Consider the following 23,179-nt stretch of genomic DNA (forward strand, 5'->3'; position numbering starts at 1 on the left):
GATTGAATAGAATGTAAGAATCGTGTAACATGGCACATAATGACGGTACTGTGAATCATCACATTCCATTAGGAACTTATCATAGATTACTGTAATATAATGAAGTTGATCAAGTTTCATTATATTATACTAATTCATGCATCAGTTCCCAACACTACTTCAAAACATTCATATTTTAAATTTGAAGGTTTTAGAACTTAGAAACTAACACAGTTTCTTTTATGTTGTAACGCAGATGTTACGGAGAGATAAATGATCCCAGATAAGAATAGTTGTGAAAATATCTCCAGAAATATGGAGAATATGTATAACGAAAGATATGAAGATATCTTATAATATCTAAGATAAGATGATGATGAAGAATATATTATCCGGGCAAGGTTTAGAATAAAGAGTAGGGTTCTTACTGACGGGTTCAGCAGGCACTGAATCATTTTGATTCTTTGAAGTCAGGTTTAGTTTTCACAATTTGTTCACGACCTCCTTCACACTTTGCTCAAACCTTTTTCCAATTCCAAACCTTCTCTTTTCTGAGCTTTACTAACACACTGTACTTTTTCGTCAAACTTTTGACTTGTTAAAGTCGTTTACAGTTTTTGCTGCTTCATTAGCATTTCAAGAGCTACTTCGCAGTTCAGGGTGTTTTTCAGAAATTTCATATTTGAAGTATGTAATTCTTAGGGATAGATGTTATAGGTATGACGGGAGAAATTCTGCAAGATTTTCAAAATACCGATTGCGGTTTCCGCCAAAGAGACGACGAGCTGCTGGTACATCAGCTGATGATGTCGTGAAATATAAAAGATTCTCCGATAACGACGGCGAAAGGATGATGTGTATATATCGAGATTATAATAAGGCTAGTCTTTCTGAGAAGTCGAAGTGGAGCTGTGACAAAATTGGCTACTTTGAAAGGAATCGAAAGGTTGTTTTTGCTAATGAATGGTGAAGGATTTAATACGGGTACGTGTTAAATTATGAATTTGGGTTCAAGAGTTTTTCGGGTGCATAAATGTATGCATAAACCTTTCTTCTGTAGACGAGGTGCGGCTGATTCAATCTTCTCGATCGAAGTGTTTTCAAGAATCATAAAAAGATTTGAACGCAGATTGGATCGTCAAGACAAATGAGATTTAGAATGAAATCAAGTGGCAGACTTGAAGAATTGTTTAGTTTCATATGTTATAATCATCATTTTTACTCATTTTTTTTTTATTTGTCCAAAATTGTCCAATAGTTCGATTGTCCAATAGTCCAATAAATTCATATATAAATTAAATATATAATATTCGAATTACATAATACGTATCGTGACCCGTGTACCGGTCTCGGTGTCGATCACAACTCAAAGTATATATGTATTTTGGAATCCACCTCAACCCTGTATAGTCAACTATAGAGTGTCTATGGTCGTTCCGATATATATATATAGATGGGTCGATATGATAAGTCGAAACCTTGCATACGTGTCCCGTTATATATAATGCGTAAAATAAATAAATATATATCATGACTCATTATACAACGTGTTGTCTCAGAATTATTCCGACGTATTGTTGTACATGTGTCCCGACGGTATGTAAAGTGCGGAAATTAAATAAAAATAAAATTGCGAGAATGTAAATTGCGATAAATTAAATGTTAATCAGTTAGCTGGGAACAGTTAGCCGGAACAGTTAGCGTGAAATCCTATCACAATTTCAATTAATTAATTCGTTTGTTTCTAACACTTTTTATTTCTGTCCAATGTTTTCTTCGTTATGCCACTTGTTGGATTCTGATAGGTCAAAATCCAAATATGAAATTTGAATAGAAATGGTTATTCTGTGGTGAACGGATACGTATATCGGTAGTTGTAAGTAGGATAGTAAATGATCGTTGAATCAGATTCGAAGAATGTACAGTGTAACTTATTAATGTGAATTCTAAATATTCCTCGGGTACTACCCACCCGTTAAAATATTTTCATCATTAACAGTTTGTACAAAAGAATTTTTAATTACAATCTTTATGAAAATATACTTGCATATATATTTTCATCGGATGTAATCATGGATTTAATGAGTCAAAAACTCATCTGATTTATCGTTAATACTAGATTACATAATCTCTAAAACCTTAGAAATTACATAATCACCATGTCGAACGAGGAAAAATGAGGTAGAATAATACGTAAAGCGAAGATAGTCGATGTAGATCGATGTGTAGAACGAAGTTCATACTTCAAGTACAGATGGTGATATTGAGGCGTGTAATGTTGATATTCGAGGTACAGATTGTGATGTTGAGAGTTACAGCGCGGTTATGGTTTAGGGATGATAAGGGTACTGTCGACGTCGATGATGGTGATGATATTGATAGTGCTGGTACTAAAGATTGCGATGTTGATGTTACTGGAGGTACTGGTTATGCTACCAGTACTGCCGCTGGTGTTTGTAACCTTCGCACCAGGTTCTCCAAAGCCATCACAGGAGCGTGTAGTTCGTTATCTTCTGCTAGTACACCGGGATGATTGGCGGTCGAAACGAGCGGATGAACGAGATTTGTGATATGGGATATTATGTAATCATGACGAGATACTCTAGGAATGAGCGAGAAAATGATGTTTCGAATAGGTTTGCCGGTAGTGCTTCAGGTTCATCGCCAAGGGGTAATTGGATGGATGGAAAGGATCTTTAATGTGAAATGATTTCCGGATATCGAATAATATTCTAACTATATAGAATATCTATATGTAATAATAAAGATTTCGTAGGCTACAAAGGATGTTACGGCATATATCAGGCAAATCTATAGATACGCTAAGATAGGAATTATCAGATACGCTAAGATATGAATTTCGTCTATACACTATCGATGCACTAAATGCCGTAGAGCGTGTCTAGACTTGAGAATGATAGACAGGCAACTTCCTAAGGATGATAAGCAGATGATTTCCGACTAGAAATGATAAGCAAAACTTTTGACAGGCAGACACGGTCAAAGTCCAGACTCACTAATGTATCCTAACAACTACCAGTTAGACACACTTATGCAAGGCCTGGTTCACTAAGACCAACGCTCTGATACCAACTGAAAGGACCGGTCCTAATCCTCCCGGACGAAGTCTTCAACAGTTGGTCCCATTGCGATGATCGGCTCCAAATAATATCTTTAATTTGAGCTAACGCACAGCGGAAGACTTAATTCGTACCTGAGAATAACATGCTTTAAAATGTCAACATAAAGTTGGTGAGATATATAGGTTTGATGCTAGCAGCGTTATAACTATGGACCACAAGATTTAAAGTTTATACATAATACACTCCTCGTGTATAGAAAAGATGTTGAGCACTTGGTAACCATACTTAACTAAAAGTCACAACAGCATACTCTTAAATAAACCCTACACCGTACCAAGTGTAGTAACTAGAACGAAGTACTGTGCAACCGTTAAATGCTGGTCGTCCAGCCCGGTTGGGGATGTCAGCCCGATAGATCTATCAACAGGATTCGCGTTTACGCTCCTCACGTAATTAGCAGTTACCAAGTATAAAGAGATATGCCATGGTACAACTCAACGTAGAATTTATTTTTGATCACTTGTGTCCATAACGTAAATCATTCATAAAAACAGCGCATGTATTCTCAGCCCAAAAATATTTAGAGTTTAAAAGGGACTATATACTCACCATACTGTATTTTGTAGTAAAAATACATATAACATCATTGATCAAGTATAAGGTTGGCCTCGGATTCACGAACCTATATCATTTGTTTATTTATCAATACACATAATTATAATCGAATAAATTTATATATAATAATTTATAAGTTATATTAATAACTTATATTTTTCATATATTTATTTTATATATTTAAATTAAATGAAAATATTAATTTTGTTATGTTATATATATTTAATACATTTTTATATATTTAAATGTATATATATATCTTTTATTTGTTAAATTTTGTATAGATACTAAAATAATATAAAAATAATAATAATCCTATTAATGATAAAAATTATGATATTAATAATAATACTTGTAAAAATATTAATTTTTCTGTTTATGAGAGTTATTAATGATTTACTAACAATAATAATTTTATTAAGAATGATAGCATAAAAATATAATAATATTACTATTAATAATACATTTGTTTAGTAATAAAATAATTATACCAATAGTTACAAAATTGATACTAATACTATTATTAATGAGATTAATGACAACTTATATTATTGTAATAATAATAATAATAATAATAATAATAATAATAATAATAAAAATAATAATAATAAATTAGAAGACTACCTTAATGAAACTGGCCTAAAAAGAAATAACAGTCCATGCCCGGGTTCGAACCCGAGACCCCTCGGTTAGACACACGCCCCTCTACCACTCCTCCACTCTATTCTTTTCTGATTTATAATACACCCAAATAAATATAACCCGTTTTGATTTCCGTTTCTAATTCTTTTTAACAGCACATCATCATTACACGTTATTTGGCCCAACTTACCCCTCGGCCCGATTATCACCAATAGATGCATGACCCAATCCCATTTTATAAGCCCAAATAACATTAGGTATTAAAGGTTCACAGTACATTGATTTTAGTCTGGAATTATATCAAACGCCTTAATCATCTCGTCATCACTTTCGCTTTATCAAAAGTAGGGTTACTTCATTATTGATTGTCGGCCACCAAAGATAATATAAATGTATCATCAGTCTTTGATCTATTATATTAATTGTGGCTACAATTTCGAATTCACAAGGCCTGTGTTGGGTGAAAGCTTCGAACAAATCTCAGTAGCAAGGATGAGATCGAAGGTAATGATCGTAGGGTTTAGTGGTGATGTTTTAATGGTTATGGTTATGGTGGTTTACCGACAGAAACAAAACAATAGCAGCCACAAGGTAACAATTGATTTGTGATGATAGTGGTCGACATGGAGGTGGAGGTGACTTGTGGTGAAGATGGTTCAACGGTGGTGAAGGTTTGTTTGTCGTGCAGAAAAAGAAAAGAGATATGGGGAGAGAGGATGAGAGAGGTGGTTGTGGTTGGTGATTTTGAAGCTGGAAAAGCAGATCAATAAAGTTTCAGTTGTTGGTTCATGTTTAAACTTAAGAGAGAGGGAGAAGTGGGTAGAGAGATGGAGATTTAAGGTAGTGGTGTGTAAATGGTGGTGTTTGTGATGGCTCACGACTGAGCAGGAAACAGAAACAATGTCTAATAGCAGCGATTTTAATAGGGATTGAAGTGGGTTATGGTGATGATGATTGTTATCAAGTGGGTAGTTCAAATAAAACGGTGGGGTGGTGGATCTTACAGTCGTGCTAACAGAAAGGTTAGAACGATCACAATGATGTAGAAATCTGATATTTGTTTCGAATGTCGAAACACGCACCAGCTCAATGGTTTGGTGGCTTGGTTATGATTTGTGGTTTCGTGAAGGAGAGTGAATAAAAGTAGTAGTGCCTCAGTTTCGAATTAATCCAAAGGTGGTGAAGTTTCGACCTACAACAATAACCGAAAAGTGGTTTGCAGCAACACAAAAACAGAAATATCATGGTGACATTAGTTAACGGGCGATGGTGATAAGGTGATGCTTGTTTGAAAAAGTGGTTGTGATCACTTATGGTTTTTATGTGGGTTTTTCAATTGATTTCGATTGAATTGTGGTAAATAAAGATAAAGTATAGTTGTTAGTTGTTGAAAGAAGATCATTTGAATCCTTTAACACAGGAATTGATCAATTATATAAAGAATTTAGGCAGACAGATGGATTCGGATGAGAATGAAACCAACAAGAAAAATATAAAACTGATAATGACTTGTTTATCAATTTAACCGACAAATTATACAGAACGCTTTTTAACTTGATATAGGATATATAAATATCAGTATTTATATACGGAGTATATATGTATTTACCATTAAATTCTATAATATAAATTACTGATATAAATTTAATAAAATTTATTAGTATGATTAATTTAAATAAAATACTGATTGTAATAATATAAGTGATAATAATAATAATAATCCTATAATTAAAATTTTATAACAATTTATAATAATATTACTAATAATAATAACAATGACCATAATTTTGAATCTTTAATATTTATTATTTATGTATATATACTATGACATATAATATTACAATTATAATTTCAACTACCATGTATATACATATAGACGCATATCTAGTTACAATTAATTGTTCGTGAATCGTCGGACATGGTCAAAGGGTAACTGATTACATGAATATAGATTTCAAACTTTCTAGACTCAACATTAGGGTTTTTGCTTATCGTGTCGGAAACATATAGAGTTTAAGGTTTAAATTTGGTCAGAAATTTCCGGGTCGTTACACCAACTCTAATGACCCGTCCTAATCCATCCGGAAAAAGTCCACATCGATTAAAAACGATTCACAATAGTTGATTACATCGCGAGGTACTTGACCTCTATATGATACATTTTACAAACATTGCATTCGTTTTTAAAAGACAAACTTTCATTTCATCGAAAGTTGACGGCATGCATACCATTTCATACTATATCCAACTATAATTGACTTAATAATAATCTTGATGAACTCAACGACTCGAATGCAACGTCTTTTGAAATATGTGATGAATGACTCCAAGTAATATCTCTAAAATGAGCAAATGCACAGCGGAAGATTTCTTTCGTACCTGAGAATAAACATGCTTTAAAGTGTCAACCAAAAGGTTGGTGAGTTCATTAGTTTATCATAATCGATCATTTTCATCATTTTAATAGACCACAAGAATTTCATTTCCATTTCTCATTAATATACGTCCCATACATAGAGACAAAAATCATTCATATGGATTGAACACCTGGTAACCGACATTAACAAGATGCATATAAGAATATCCCCTATCATTCCGAGAAATCCTTCGGACATGATATAAAACAACATCGAAGTACTAAAGCATCCGGTACTTTGGATGGGGTTCGTTAGGCCCAATAGATCTATCTTTAGGATTCGCGTCAATTAGTAGATCAGTTTACTAATTCTTAGGTTACCAAGCAAAAGGGGCATATTCGGCTTCGATCATTCACCCATATAATGTAGTTTCAATTACTTGTGTCTATTTCGTAAAACATTTAAAAAAATTGCGCATGTATTCTCAGTCCAAAAATATAAAGGGTAAAAAGGTAAATGAAACTCACCATAATGTATTTTGTAGTAAAAATACATATGACGTCATTTAACAAGTGTAGGGTTGACCTCGGATTCATGAACCTATATTATTCGTATATCTATTAAAGCATATGCTTGTAATCAAACAAATTTAGGTATTATTATTAATTGTTATTTTAGTAACTTGTACGTTTCATTAATAACTAAATTAACTATATTTATTTTTATATACATTAAATAGATAATTAATATTTATTACAAACATATTAATATAGTTATATTTTATGTAAATAATATATTTTTATATAGAAAATCTTTATTTGATATATTAATAATACTAATAATAATAATGATAAAAAATAATAATATTAGTGTTAGAAATAATAAAAATGATAGTAAAAATAATAATGATAAAGAAAAATGATAATTCTAATGATTATAATAATGATAATTCTAATAATAATATGATAATTTTTATAATAAATTAGTTTCAATAATAATACTACTTACATTAAAAATGATAATAATAATAATAATAATAATAATAATAATAATGATAATAATAATAATAATAATAATAATAATAATAATAATAATAATAATAATAATAATAATAATAATAATAATAATAAGAATAATAATAATAATAATAATAATAAAAATGAGTAATAAGTAAACTACCTCAAAGGAGTAGTCCCAAAAAAATGTCCAAGTCCGGGTTTGAACCCGCGACGTCTCGCTAACCCAAAAATACTCCTTAACCATCACTCCAACTTCCATCAACATTATATCATCTATCAACACAGTCGTGACATGTGTCATCACTATTATCATTATTCCATCATGATCATCAAGATCATTGTCATTTATCATCACCAACTTATCTCCGTTTAGTCGTCGCCTTTATTATCATATTAGCACCATCAACTTCATGGTCCATATTAGAAACTCAAAAAATGGCAGCAACAAAGGTTGATGGGCTCGGTTTATGGAATGGGCTTATGATTTAGTTCATTTAATTAAGTGGGCTCAAGTGACATCTTAATCTAGTCCATTTTGATTTAATCCATTACATATGTGGTTCGGTTCTTTGTATGGCTCAACAATGAAAAGGAAAAGGATAGGAAATGGAAGTGGGACAAGAAGTAGGGTATTGGTGTTTCTTTAAACTCTTTTTTTTTAATTCGAACCTAACAGAATACAAATTATTGCAAGCACTCATCATATTATTAATTATTATTTTAATCTCTTTCCCTAACCAACATCACTACCATATATCATATATTATCCTTATTGAGGTGTTTTCTTGTCGTCGGGGAAATTGAAAGATAGAAGAAACAAAACGTCTCATCATCATATATCATTATTGTTTTCGTTTGCCACAATCATAAACGTAATCATCGTTAATCTTGATCATACGTAACCATGTTCATCATCTATATTATATCATCTCCATTATCATTATCATGATCCAATATCATTCATCACCATATCTTCGGCCCAATAGGAAAAAAGTAAATTGTCCTTCGACCCATTAGTGACCCACTTCAAGTTTTGTATAGAAAAATAAAATATGGAAACTGTGTCTCATAAATCGTTGTATTTGAAATCTAAAGTACATCCCCACCTTGAATTCTCCCCGTCCCTACTCACTTTGGCATATCACACAAATCTACGGCCCCATCAAAAGATTAAGTCCAATTTGTTAATCACTAGTTGGGAGCACATTAAATAAAGGAATTTCGATGGTGATGGTCAGTTTTATTAGAGTTAAATAAGAGGAAACAAAAGTTGTATCACCTTCATGATTAGTAGTAGCACTCTTTGTGTAGAAAACAAAAAAGATAACAACGGAAGTGAGGTGTTGTTTGGGTTGTTTAGTGAAACATAAATGCACAGCAGCGGCCAAGGTTTGAAACAGAAAACGGTTACAGCAACAGCAGCATTTAGCTGCAAAACGAGCAGTAGTAGTAGTCGCATGGTTGTGTGGTGTCGGACCAATTTTAGCAGTAGTTTCCTCGATGGTTTGTGGGGTTTTCTGAAATGTCCCGTTCATATTGATTATAAACGTTCCATATTAATTGATTTCGTTGCGAGGTTTTGACCTCTATATGAGACGTTTTTCAAAGACTGCATTCATTTTTAAAACAACCATAACCTTTATTTTATCAATAAAGGTTTCAAAAGCATTACGTAGATTATCAAATAATGATAATCTAAAATATACTGTTTACACACGACCATTACATAATGGTTTACAATAGAAATATATTACATCGACATATGTTTTTTGAATGCAGTTTTACATAATATCATACAAACATGGACTCCAAATCTTGTCCTTATTTTAGTATGCAACAGCGGAAGCTCTTAATATTCACCTGAGAATAAACATGCTTTAAACGTCAACAAAAATGTTGGTGAGTTATAGGTTTAACCTATATATATCAAATTGTAACAATAGACCACAAGATTTCAAACCTGACTGCGTCAAAAGTTAAAACAAATCCTTATTTCTCATTCCATTCTTTTGTGATAACTTCATTCCTACTCTTCGAATAATTGAATTATTTTATTATTATTATTCAATGATAATAAAATTCTAATTATCAACTCATAATCGTCATGAAAACATTTTTATTGTTAGCCATGACCACTTCACTCAAATTTCGGGATGAAATTTCTTTAACGGGTAGGTACTGTGACGACCCGGAAATTTCCGACAAAATTTAAACTTAAACTTTATATGATTTCGACACGATAAGCAAAGTCTGTTAGGTTGAGTCTCAAAAATTTTGAACTGTTTTATATATTCAATTGACCTTCGACCATTTCCGACAATTCACGAACAAGTGTTGTAAATATATATATGATATAAATCTATATATGAATATATATATGAATTCTATTTATAACTATTATATTGAAAAACATATGAAAAATATAAATGTTGAATATTCAATAAATATTATCATATCATATATAATATAATTATTACATAATTAATAAATAAAATTATAGTTGTTATATTATCAATACTATTAATATCAGTAGTAGTTCTATAAATGATAAAGATTATAATACAAAATTTGATACGTCGATTTGTTATAGTATCATTATTATTGATGCTATTGTTGTCATTGTTAACATCATTACTAATATGACTAATAGTGAAATGATAATTTTAGTTATTGTGATTAATATCAGTATTATCAATATAATTGAAAATTATAAACTATTATTATTAGTATTATTATAATTACTAGAAAATAACACAAATTAATTATTATCATTATTAAGAATATTACTAAAATTCATTTTATGATTAGTAATAATATTTTTATTATACTTGTAATACTATTAGTTAAAGTATCAAGAGTATCATTATTATCCTATTTATTAAAAGATTAACAATAATTTATAAATATAAATATATAAACATAAGAGGAATACAAATAAATATATAAATGCAGATATATAAATACTGAAATTTAATCAGTTATTCATATACATATACATATATGAATTTCAGCAAATACAGATAGATGAAGATATAAAATATGGTTCATATAAATATTACGTAAACAGTTTTCAAACATTCTCAATCAATAGGTAAATTTTTGCTTTTTGTCTGAAGTAGTACAAATTGATTCCCAAAATAAACACAAGACTACAAAAGCAGTTAGACTTTGTAATCAATCTTGATGCTCTATTACTTTTTATTTATCGTTCGAACAGTTCCTGTCTCCAAGTTGTTAAATGTCGACTTCCAATCACAATACAAATAAATTATGATCAAATTGACTGTATTCAATCATATTACATATACCCAAACTGCAGTTCATAAAGAAATAAAGCCCAAGGAAAACCACTGTAACACCATCATTAAGGATATCAATAAATTCTGTTAATTACTACCGTTATACTGCTATTGCTGTGTTGTTATCGACATCACCACCATCAAGAACCAACGACCACTAAACCTTCAGACCTTGATCATCATCGACCATCATCTGAATCCACCATAAACAGAACACCCCACCTGCTTCTTTTCTGTCTTTCTGTTACGAACCAAACATTCACGAAATTACAGCTGTACATATTCGTTCTACTAAGTTAAACTCGAGACCAAACAATAACTATTATCTTCAAACCCTCACACTTGCTGCAACTGTGTTCCTGTTTCTTCTTCGCTATTCAAAAGCATTTATTCCTATTTCTACTCGATTCAATTAAAAAGATACAGAGTACATATAAAGAGATGAAGAAATTAAAAGATTAATTAATGAGTCGAATACTTACTTGAATCATTTGATTGATTGATTAAGTGATCGATTAATGAGGGATGATGATACTATGAACCTGATAACGATGAAGAAGAGTGATTGATGCTAATCTGTTTATGATCCGGTTACCCAGCACCATCGAAGGCCTCTGTAAACCTCGATCCACCATCGACAACTTGCTCTTGTTTCTGAATTTTGTTGGAACGAAAGGAATCTGCAGAGGAAACCTAATTCGTGTTATCCTTTAAACCTAATTGAGGATCGGTTATGTTATGGGATTTGAGTACGGGCCGAGAGTTCCTTATTTTGATGATTGGGCCGATTAATTGTAGTTGGGCTGTATAATTTGGGCTTGGTATTGCAAATAGAAATACGAATAAATATAATTGCTATGGGTATTACAACATAAAAATGGGATGGAGCAGAAGGTTAGAGGGTGATGCCGGGTAGCGAAGGGTCGTGGGTTCGAGTCCCGGTTGGAGCATCATTTTAATCTTTTTATTGAAAGGTAAACAAATCTTATTATTATTAGTATGATTGTTATTATTATTATTAATATTTATTTATTAATGTTATTATCACTAATTATAACTTAGTAATATAATTAGTATTATTAATACTATGATTATAAGTAATATAAAAATTATTATAATTATTATCATTATTAATGTACTTATTATAAATTTTGTCATTTATGTATTAGTTAACATTTATTATTATTATTATTATTATTATTATTATTATTATTATTATTATTATTATTATTATTATTATTATTATTATTATTATTATTATTATTATTATTATTATTATGATATTAGTTATAACTAATAATATAATTGTTATTAATATTGATATACTTACTAACAACTAATATATGTATTATCATTATTAATATGTAAACATACATACTATGATTATTATTACTATCATTTTTATTATTAAAAGTATCACTTTTATTATTATCAGGATTATCATAAATTTTATCATACTTAGTATTATTTTTATCATTATTATTATTAGTATTATTAGTATATCAAATAAATATTTTCTATAAAACAATATATATATATATACATATATATATTTATAACATAAAACCTAACCATATTAAATACTTTTGTAATAAATGTTAATTATCTATATAAAAATAAATGTATATCTAATTAAGTTATTAATAAAAACATGATATAAAATAACAATTAAAATCGCTAATAATATATATATATATTTGTTCGACTACCATTATATGTGTTAATATATATATAAATTATATAGGTTCGTGAATCCGAGGTCAACCCTACACTTGTTAAATGACGTCATATGTATTTTTTCTACAAAATACAGTAGGTGAGTTTCATTTGCTCCCCTTTTACTCTTTACATTTTTGGGGCTGAGAATACATGCAAATGTTTTATTAACTGTTTTACAATAATTATATGCGTGAGTTTCATTTGCTCCCCTTTTACTCTTTACATTTTTGGGGCTGAGAATACATGCAAATGTTTTATTAGCTGTTTTACAATAATTATATGCGTGAGTTTCATTTGCTCCCCTTTTACTCTTTACATTTTTGGGGCTGAGAATACATGCAAATGTTTTATTAACTGTTTTACAATAATTATATGCGTGAGTTTCATTTGCTCCCCTTTTACTCTTTACATTTTTGGGGCTGATAATACATGCAAATATTTTATTAACTGTTTTACAATAATTATATGCGTGAGTTTCATTTGCTCCCTTTTACTCTTTACATTTTTGGGACTGAGAATACATGCAAATGCTTTATTAACTGTTTTACAATAATTATATGCGTGAGTTTCATTTGCCTTTTTACCCTTTTATATTTTTGGGCTGAGAATACATGCGCAATTTTTATAAATGTTTTACGAAATAGATACAAGTAATCGAAACTACATTATATGATTGAATGATCGAAATAGAATATGCCCCTTTTTATTAAGTCTGGTAATCTAAGAATTAGGGAACAGAAACCCTAATTGACGCGAACTCTAAAGATAGATCTATCGGGCCCAACAAGCCCCATCCAAAGTACCGGATGCTTTAGTACTTCGAAATTTATATCATGTCCAAAGGAGGATCCCGGAATGATGATGATATTCTTATATGCATCTTGTGAATGTCGGTTACCAGGTGTTCAATCCATATGAATGATATTTTTGTCTCTATGCACGGGACGTATGTTTATGAGAAATGGAAATATGAAATCTTGTGGTCTATTAAAATTATGAAATGATTATTTATGCTAAACTAATGAACTCACCAACCTTTTGGTTGACACTTGAAAGCATGTTTATTCTCAGGTATGAAAGAAATCTTCCGCTGTGCATTTGCTCATTTTAGAAATATTACTTGGAGTCCTTCATGCCATATTTCAAAAGATGTTGCATTCGAGTCGTCGCGTTCATCAAGATTATTATTAAGTCAATTATAGTTAGATATATTATGAAATGGTATGTCTGCCATCAACTTTTGATGTAATGAAAGTTTATCTTTTCAAAAACGAATGCAATGTTTGTAAAATGTATCATATAGAGGTCAAGTACCTCGCGATGAAATCAACTGTTGTGAAAACTTTATAATCGATATGGACTTCGTTCGGATGGATTAGGACGGGTCCTTTCAGTTGGTATCAGAGCAGAGGTCTTAGCGAACCATGTCTGCATTAGTGTGTCTAACTGATAAGTCGTTAGGATGCATTAGTGAGTCTGGACTTCGACCATGTCTGTATGTCAAGAGTTTTGCTTATCATTTCGTGTCGAAAATTACCTGCTTATCATTCTTAATCTAGAAATATCTTGCTACCTGGATTGCATGAATAGTGTATAGACAAAATTCATATCTTAACGTATCTGCTACTTCATATCTTAGCATATCTGTTACTGTAACTTTGCCTGACAACTCCCGTAGATTCCTCCGTAACTTATGGGATTTTAGTATTATATATGCATATGTAAATTATGTATTGCAGGGTACTAATCTACATCCTATAATCTATTTCTTATCGAAAATCCTTCATTTGATCGTACGAGATGAATCCTGCAACCATTTCGAATTCCTCGGATTTCGACAGCTATTCCGATATGGAGTTTCACCTATCAGCGTCACCGGAATGAATCAACCAATCAATCATCCCCAATTCATCTGATTGGTTCGTAGTCGACTTAACCGATGGAGACGAGAGGAAGGCGATCCTTTCCACCCACCAACCAAATTTACCTCTTGACAATGAACCTGAAGCGTTTACCGGCGAACCTGTTCGAGACACCATTTTCAGTCTCATTTCCAGGATAACTCACCAAGATTATATTCTACATAAAATTCTAAACCTTATTCATTCGCTCGTTCCAACCGACAATCATCCCGGAATAATAGAAGAAGTCAACAAACTTCGCGCTCGAAAAATAAATTTGGAGAATATGTTGCAAAATGTACCAGCTTCATCAACATCACCGGCACCAACAGTACCATCAGAAACATCACCAGTACCACCAACAACCCAAGTTTCAACATCACATGCCTCAACATCTCATTATGTACCTCGAGTATAATCATCATTCTACGTATCGTTCTACATCGATTATCTTCGTTCTTCATGACGATTAAGTAATCTCTAAATGTTTTAGAGATTATGTATTCTAGTTCTAATGGTAAACTAAATGAGTTTAATATCACATTGACTCATTAAATCCATAATTACGTCTGAAGAAAATATATATGTATATATGTTTTCATAAAGATTGTAATTAAAATTTTTATTGTACAAACTGTTAATGGTGAAAATATTTTAACGGGTAGGTAATACCCGAGGAATATTTAGATTTCACATTAATAAGATACACTGTACATCCTTCGAATCTGATTCAACAATCATTTACTATCCTATTTACATCTACCGATATACGAATCCGTTCACCACATAATAACCATTTTCATTCAAATTCAATTTCATATTTGGATTTTGACTTACCAGAATCCAACAAGTGGCATAATGAAGAAATAATAAACACAATAAAAATTGATTAGAAACAGACTAATTAACAATATGAAATTTTGTTAAGAAACCACGCTAACAAGATCCTATCTAACTGTTCCTAGCTAACTGTTACTATATGACTATTTCCTTAAAATATACTAGTTTAGGTGGAGCTATTGAACTATTGGACTATTGGACTAATAATATGGACAATTAAAGATTATTAAAAGAGTAGAAAATATTAAATACAACACATTTCGACTTAAAAGATTGTAAATAAATTTCATCTTCTACAATTAAATAATTCCTCAAGTTGCCACTTGATTTCATTCTAAACTTCATTAGTATCTTGACGATTACAATCCACGTTCAAACCTTTCATGATTCTTGCAAACACCTCAATCGAGAGGATGAACCAACCGCACTTCATTTACGGAAGAAAAGATTGATGCATATAGTAATGCACTTGAAAAACTCTCGGAAACTGAGTAAACGTTCAATACATAACTGTGCTAAATTCTTTAGTGTTATTATTACCCAAAATAACTTTGCAGTTCTTCTTCAAAATGGCCAATTTTGTCACAGCTCCAGCAAGACAACTTCAACCTTTCGTACGAAACAACCTTATTATAATGTTGATATATACGCGTGCTCTTTTATTGTTACCAGGGAACCTTTTATATTCCACCATATCACCATCAGCGTTTAATCATCTAAAAACACAATTCTCCTGAAACCGCCTCGGATTAATAACCGATGATCCAGATATCATAGTATTAAATGCAGAAGAAACAGAAAAATGATAGGTGGTCTAAACGGCCAAAAGTTTGATGATAAAGAAAGGAGTGTTAGGAACGCTCGATAGAAAATTGGGTATTGAAAAACAGATTGAGCTAACCATGAAGGAGACCAAGGAAAAATACAAGGACCATACCCTATATTCAAAGAATCCAGGTAATTCTGGATCCGTTGAAATCTTTAGAGAATATCTGCTCTGAAGTCATGTTAAAATCTTGCGGAAAATTTTTCTTCGTCAACCTTCAAACTTAGAAACTCCAAAAATATCATCATCAATATCTTCGATATTTTTGAGGATATTTTCATAAATATTCTCGTTCGAGATTATATACCTCTTCGTACTTCCTGTGTATCATTATATTGGAAACATTCAATAGAAAATTTAGTACCGAAAAGCAGATTATGCGAAACTAAGAAAGAAGCCGTGGACAAATCACAAAGAATAAGTTTGACTTCAAAGAATCTAAATGATTCAATGTCTGCTGAAATCTTTATCGAATATCTTGCTTTTGACTCCAAACTCTTGCGGACAGATTTTCTTCACCATCCTTCGATATTAGAAATTCCAAGATATCATCGTATCTTTCATTATAAATATCCTCCAAAGATATTTTCATAACTATTCTTATCTGAAATCATTAATCTCATCATGAGATCAGTGTTACATCATATAGAAACAGTTAGTTTCTATATTCTGTAAACTTTTGAGCTTAAAATATGAATGTTATTGAAGTAATGTTGGGAACTGATGCATGAGTTAGTATAATATAATGACACTTGATCAACGTGATTATATTATAGTAAGTCATGCTGAGTTTCTAATGAAACGTGATGATGGTTCACAGTAGATCATACCGTCATCATGTGTCATGTTACATAACTCTTTCATTCTACTTAACTTCTGAACATATCAAGAAAAGGTATTCTTGATGGATCTATCTTCCGTGATGTGATAAATTTGAAAATCAGATCGTGTTATCACATTCCTTCCTGCTTAGAACATGATAATCATTCAAAACTCTATATCTACGAATTCTGGACCATTATTCGCTTGATTTAAAGTCAGGAAGAGAAAACAAAAGTACGAATCTCCGAAATAGAAATGGGGGGTATAAATCACAGCAAATATGAGAGAGCATTAACTGTAAATGACAATGATTATTAAAGACAGAAGCAGGGACTTTGAAATTTAAAGGAAAATATAAAGCCCTATAACAATACATAAATTACAAACTGTGTATGTCAATGTTTATCGCAACATAAAGACACGGGAGAATTAAAAACACTATAACCCCAAGGGCGAGGTAGAAGAAAGCAGATTTCTCTTGTGGAAGTTGGGAAAGGGAGAATGATTGTTGCAAAAGTAAAGATAAGGACAAGAATCAAAACTAGATTAAGTATTTTCACAATCTTTTGGATGTATGAACTAAGAAAGAAAGTATAGGAATGGTGAGAAAAATGGAACGAGAGAGTTTAATTTATATTGGAAATAACAGACAGTGTAATCGAAAAAAATCACCGTATTTAATTATAAAGATCTAAATTTCATTATTCGCCGAAGAACCAAATCTTTTAGATCTCGAATATTTTCTTTAAATCCCTTGAATTCTGGAATTCAACCCTCTACGTCAAAAGTTAAGATGCGCTCTATTTACTAAATTCAAACCTGACTGCGTCAAAAGTTAAAACAAATCCTTATTTCTCATTCCATTCTTTTGTGATAACTTCATTCCTACTCTTCGAATAATTGAATTATTTTATTATTATTATTCAATGATAATAAAATTCTAATTATCAACTCATAATCGTCATGAAAACATTTTTATTGTTAGCCATGACCACTTCACTCAAATTTCGGGACGAAATTTCTTTAACGGGTAGGTACTGTGACGACCCGGAAATTTCCGACCAAATTTAAACTTAAACTTTATATGATTTCGACACGATAAGCAAAGTCTGTTAGGTTGAGTCTCAAAAATTTTGAACTGTTTTATATATTCAATTGACCTTCGACCATTTCCGACGATTCACGAACAAGTGTTGTAAATATATATATATGATATAAATCTATATATGAATATATATATGAATTCTATTTATAACTATTATATTGAAAAACATATGAAAAATATAAATGTTGAATATTCAATAAATATTATCATATCATATATAATATAATTATTACATAATTAATAAATAAAATTATAGTTGTTATATTATCAATACTATTAATATCAGTAGTAGTTCTATAAATGATAAAGATTATAATACAAAATTTGATACATCGATTTGTTATAGTATCATTATTATTGATGCTATTGTTGTCATTGTTAACATCATTACTAATATGACTAATAGTGAAATGATAATTTTAGTTATTGTGATTAATATCAGTATTATCAATATAATTGAAAATTATAAACTATTATTATTAGTATTATTATAATTACTAGAAAATAACACAAATTAATTATTATCATTATTAAGAATATTACTAAAATTCATTTTATGATTAGTAATAATATTTTTATTATACTTGTAATACTATTAGTTAAAGTATCAAGAGTATCATTATTATCCTATTTATTAAAAGATTAACAATAATTTATAAATATAAATATATAAACATGAGAGGAATACAAATAAATATATAAATGCAGATATATAAATACTGAAATTTAATCAGTTATTCATATACATATACATATATGAATTTCAGCAAATACAGATAGATGAAGATATAAAATATGGTTCATATAAATATTACGTAAACAGTTTTCAAACATTCTCAATCAATAGGTAAATTTTTGCTTTTTGTCTGAAGTAGTACAAATTGATTCCCAAAATAAACACAAGACTACAAAAGCAGTTAGACTTTGTAATCAATCTTGATGCTCTATTACATTTTATTTATCGTTCGAACAGTTCCTGTCTCCAAGTTGTTAAATGTCGACTTCCAATCACAATACAAATAAATTATGATCAAATTGACTGTATTCAATCATATTACATATACCCAAACTGTAGTTCATAAAGAAATAAAGCCCAAGGAAAACCACTGTAACACCATCATTAAGGATATCAATAAATTCTGTTAATTACTACCGTTATACTGCTATTGCTGTGTTGTTATCGACATCACCACCATCAAGAACCAACGACCACTAAACCTTCAGACCTTGATCATCATCGACCATCATCTGAATCCACCATAAACAGAACACCCCACCTGCTTCTTTTCTGTCTTTCTGTTACGAACCAAACATTCACGAAATTACAGCTGTACGTATTCGTTCTACTAAGTTAAACTCGAGACCAAACAATAACTATTATCTTCAAACCCTCACACTTGCTGCAACTGTGTTCCTGTTTCTTCTTCGCTATTCAAAAGCATTTATTCCTATTTCTACTCGATTCAATTAAAAAGATACAGAGTACATATAAAGAGATGAAGAAATTAAAAGATTAATTAATGAGTCGAATACTTACTTGAATCATTTGATTGATTGATTAAGTGATCGATTAATGAGGGATGATGATACTATGAACCTGATAACGATGAAGAAGAGTGATTGATGCTAATCTGTTTATGATCCGGTTACCCAGCACCATCGAAGGCCTCTGTAAACCTCGATCCACCATCGACAACTTGCTCTTGTTTCTGAATTTTGTTGGAACGAAAGGAATCTGCAGAGGAAACCTAATTCGTGTTATCCTTTAAACCTAATTGAGGATCGGTTATGTTATGGGATTTGAGTACGGGCCGAGAGTTCCTTATTTTGATGATTGGGCCGATTAATTGTAGTTGGGCTGTATAATTTGGGCTTGGTATTGCAAATAGAAATACGAATAAATATAATTGCTATGGGTATTACAACATAAAAATGGGATGGAGCAGAAGGTTAGAGGGTGATGCCGGGTAGCGAAGGGTCGTGGGTTCGAGTCCCGGTTGGAGCATCATTTTAATCTTTTTATTGAAAGGTAAACAAATCTTATTATTATTAGTATGATTGTTATTATTATTATTAATATTTATTTATTAATGTTATTATCACTAATTATAACTTAGTAATATAATTAGTATTATTAATACTATGATTATAAGTAATATAAAAATTATTATAATTATTATCATTATTAATGTACTTATTATAAATTTTGTCATTTATGTATTAGTTAACATTTATTATTATTATTATTATTATTATTATTATTATGATATTAGTTATAACTAATAATATAGTTGTTATTAATATTGATATACTTACTAACAACTAATATATGTATTATCATTATTAATATGTAAACATACATACTATGATTATTATTACTATCATTTTTATTATTAAAAGTATCACTTTTATTATTATCAGGATTATCATAAATTTTATCATAATTAGTATTATTTTTATCATTATTATTATTAGTATTATTAGTATATCAAATAAAGATTTTCTATAAAACAATATATATATATATACATGTATATATATTTATAACATAAAACCTAACCATATTAAATACTTTTGTAATAAATGTTAATTATCTATATAAAAATAAATGTATATCTAATTAAGTTATTAATAAAAACATGATATAAAATAACAATTAAAATCGCTAATAATATATATATATTTGTTCGACTACCATTATATGTGTTAATATACATATAAATTATATAGGTTCGTGAATCCGAGGTCAACCCTACACTTGTTAAATGACGTCATATGTATTTTTTCTACAAAATACAGTAGGTGAGTTTCATTTGCTCCCCTTTTACTCTTTACATTTTTGGGGCTGAGAATACATGCAAATGTTTTATTAACTGTTTTACAATAATTATATGCGTGAGTTTCATTTGCTCCCCTTTTACTCTTTACATTTTTGGGGCTGAGAATACATGCAAATGTTTTATTAACTGTTTTACAATAATTATATGCGTGAGTTTCATTTGCTCCCCTTTTACTCTTTACATTTTTAGGCTGAGAATACATGCAAATGTTTTATTAACTGTTTTACAATAATTATATGCGTGAGTTTCATTTGCTCCCCTTTTACTCTTTACATTTTTGGGGCTGAGAATACATGCAAATGTTTTATTAACTGTTTTACAATAATTATATGCGTGAGTTTCATTTGCTCCCTTTTACTCTTTACATTTTTGGGACTGAGAATACATGCAAATGCTTTATTAACTGTTTTACAATAATTATATGCGTGAGTTTCATTTGCCTTTTTACCCTTTTATATTTTTGGGCTGAGAATACATGCGCAATTTTTATAAATGTTTTACGAAATAGACACAAGTAATCGAAACTACATTATATGGTTGAATGATCGAAATAGAATATGCCCCTTTTTATTAAGTCTGGTAATCTAAGAATTAGGGAACAGACACCCTAATTGACGCGAACTCTAAAGATAGATCTATCGGGCCCAACAAGCCCCATCCAAAGTACCGGATGCTTTAGTACTTCGAAATTTATATCATGTCCGAAGGAGGATCCCGGAATGATGGGGATATTCTTATATGCATCTTGTGAATGTCGGTTACCAGGTGTTCAATCCATATGAATGATATTTTTGTCTCTATGCACGGGACGTATGTTTATGAGAAATGAAAATATGAAATCTTGTGGTCTATTAAAATTATTAAATGATTATTTATGCTAAACTAATGAACTCACCAACCTTTTGGTTGACACTTGAAAGCATGTTTATTCTCAGGTATGAAAGAAATCTTCAGCTGTGCATTTGCTCATTTTAGAAATATTACTTGGAGTCCTTCATGCCATATTTCAAAAGACGTTGCATTCGAGTCGTCGCGTTCATCAAGATTATTATTAAGTCAATTATAGTTAGATATATTATGAAATGGTATGTCTGCCGTCAACTTTTGATGTAATGAAAGTTTATCTTTTCAAAAACGAATGCAATGTTTGTAAAATGTATCATATAGAGGTCAAGTACCTCGCGATGAAATCAACTGTTGTGAAACCTTTATAATCGATATGGACTTCGTCCGGATGGATTAGGACGGGTCCTTTCATGTTAGGCCCAATAGATCTATCTTTAGGATTCGCGTCAATTAGGGTGTCTGTTCCCTAATTCTTAGATTACCAGACTTAATAAAAAGGGGCATATTCGATTTCGATAATTCAACCATAGAATGTAGTTTCACGTACTTGTGTCTATTTTGTAAATCATTTATAAAACCTGCATGTATTCTCATTCCAAAAATATTAGATTATAAAAGTGGGACTATAACTCACTTTCACAGATTTTTACTTCGTCGGGAAGTAAGACTTGGCCACTGGTCGATTCACGAACCTATAACAAATATGTACATATATATCAAAGTATATTCAAAATATATTTACAACACTTTTAATACATTTTGATGTCTTAAGTTTATTAAGTTAGCTGTCCTCGTTAGTAACCTACAACTAGTTGTCTAACGTTAGATGTACAGAAAAAAAATTGATATATATTATCTTGAATCAATCCACGACCCAGTGTATACACGTCTCAGGCTAGATCACAACTCAAAGTATATATATTTTTGGAATCAACCTCAACCCTGTATAGCTAACTCCCACATTACTGCATATAGAGTGTCTATGATTGTTCCAAATAATATATACACATGGGTCGATATGATATGTTAAAATATTTGCATACGTGTCTATGGTATTCCAAGATTACATAATATATTAGAATACATGTATAATACAATATAAGTTAGCTAGGATATGATTAATATAGATTTGTTACCAATTTTCATGTTGCTACAACAAGAAAAATTATCCAATTTTGTTTTACCCATAACTTCTTCATTTTAAATCCGTTTTGAGTGAATCAAATTGCTATGGTTTCATATTGAACTCTATTTTATGAATCTAAAAGAAAACGTATAGGTTTATA

The sequence above is a fragment of the Rutidosis leptorrhynchoides genome, chromosome 8 (genome assembly GCF_046630445.1).
Source record: "Rutidosis leptorrhynchoides isolate AG116_Rl617_1_P2 chromosome 8, CSIRO_AGI_Rlap_v1, whole genome shotgun sequence".
NCBI lineage: Eukaryota > Viridiplantae > Streptophyta > Magnoliopsida > Asterales > Asteraceae > Rutidosis > Rutidosis leptorrhynchoides.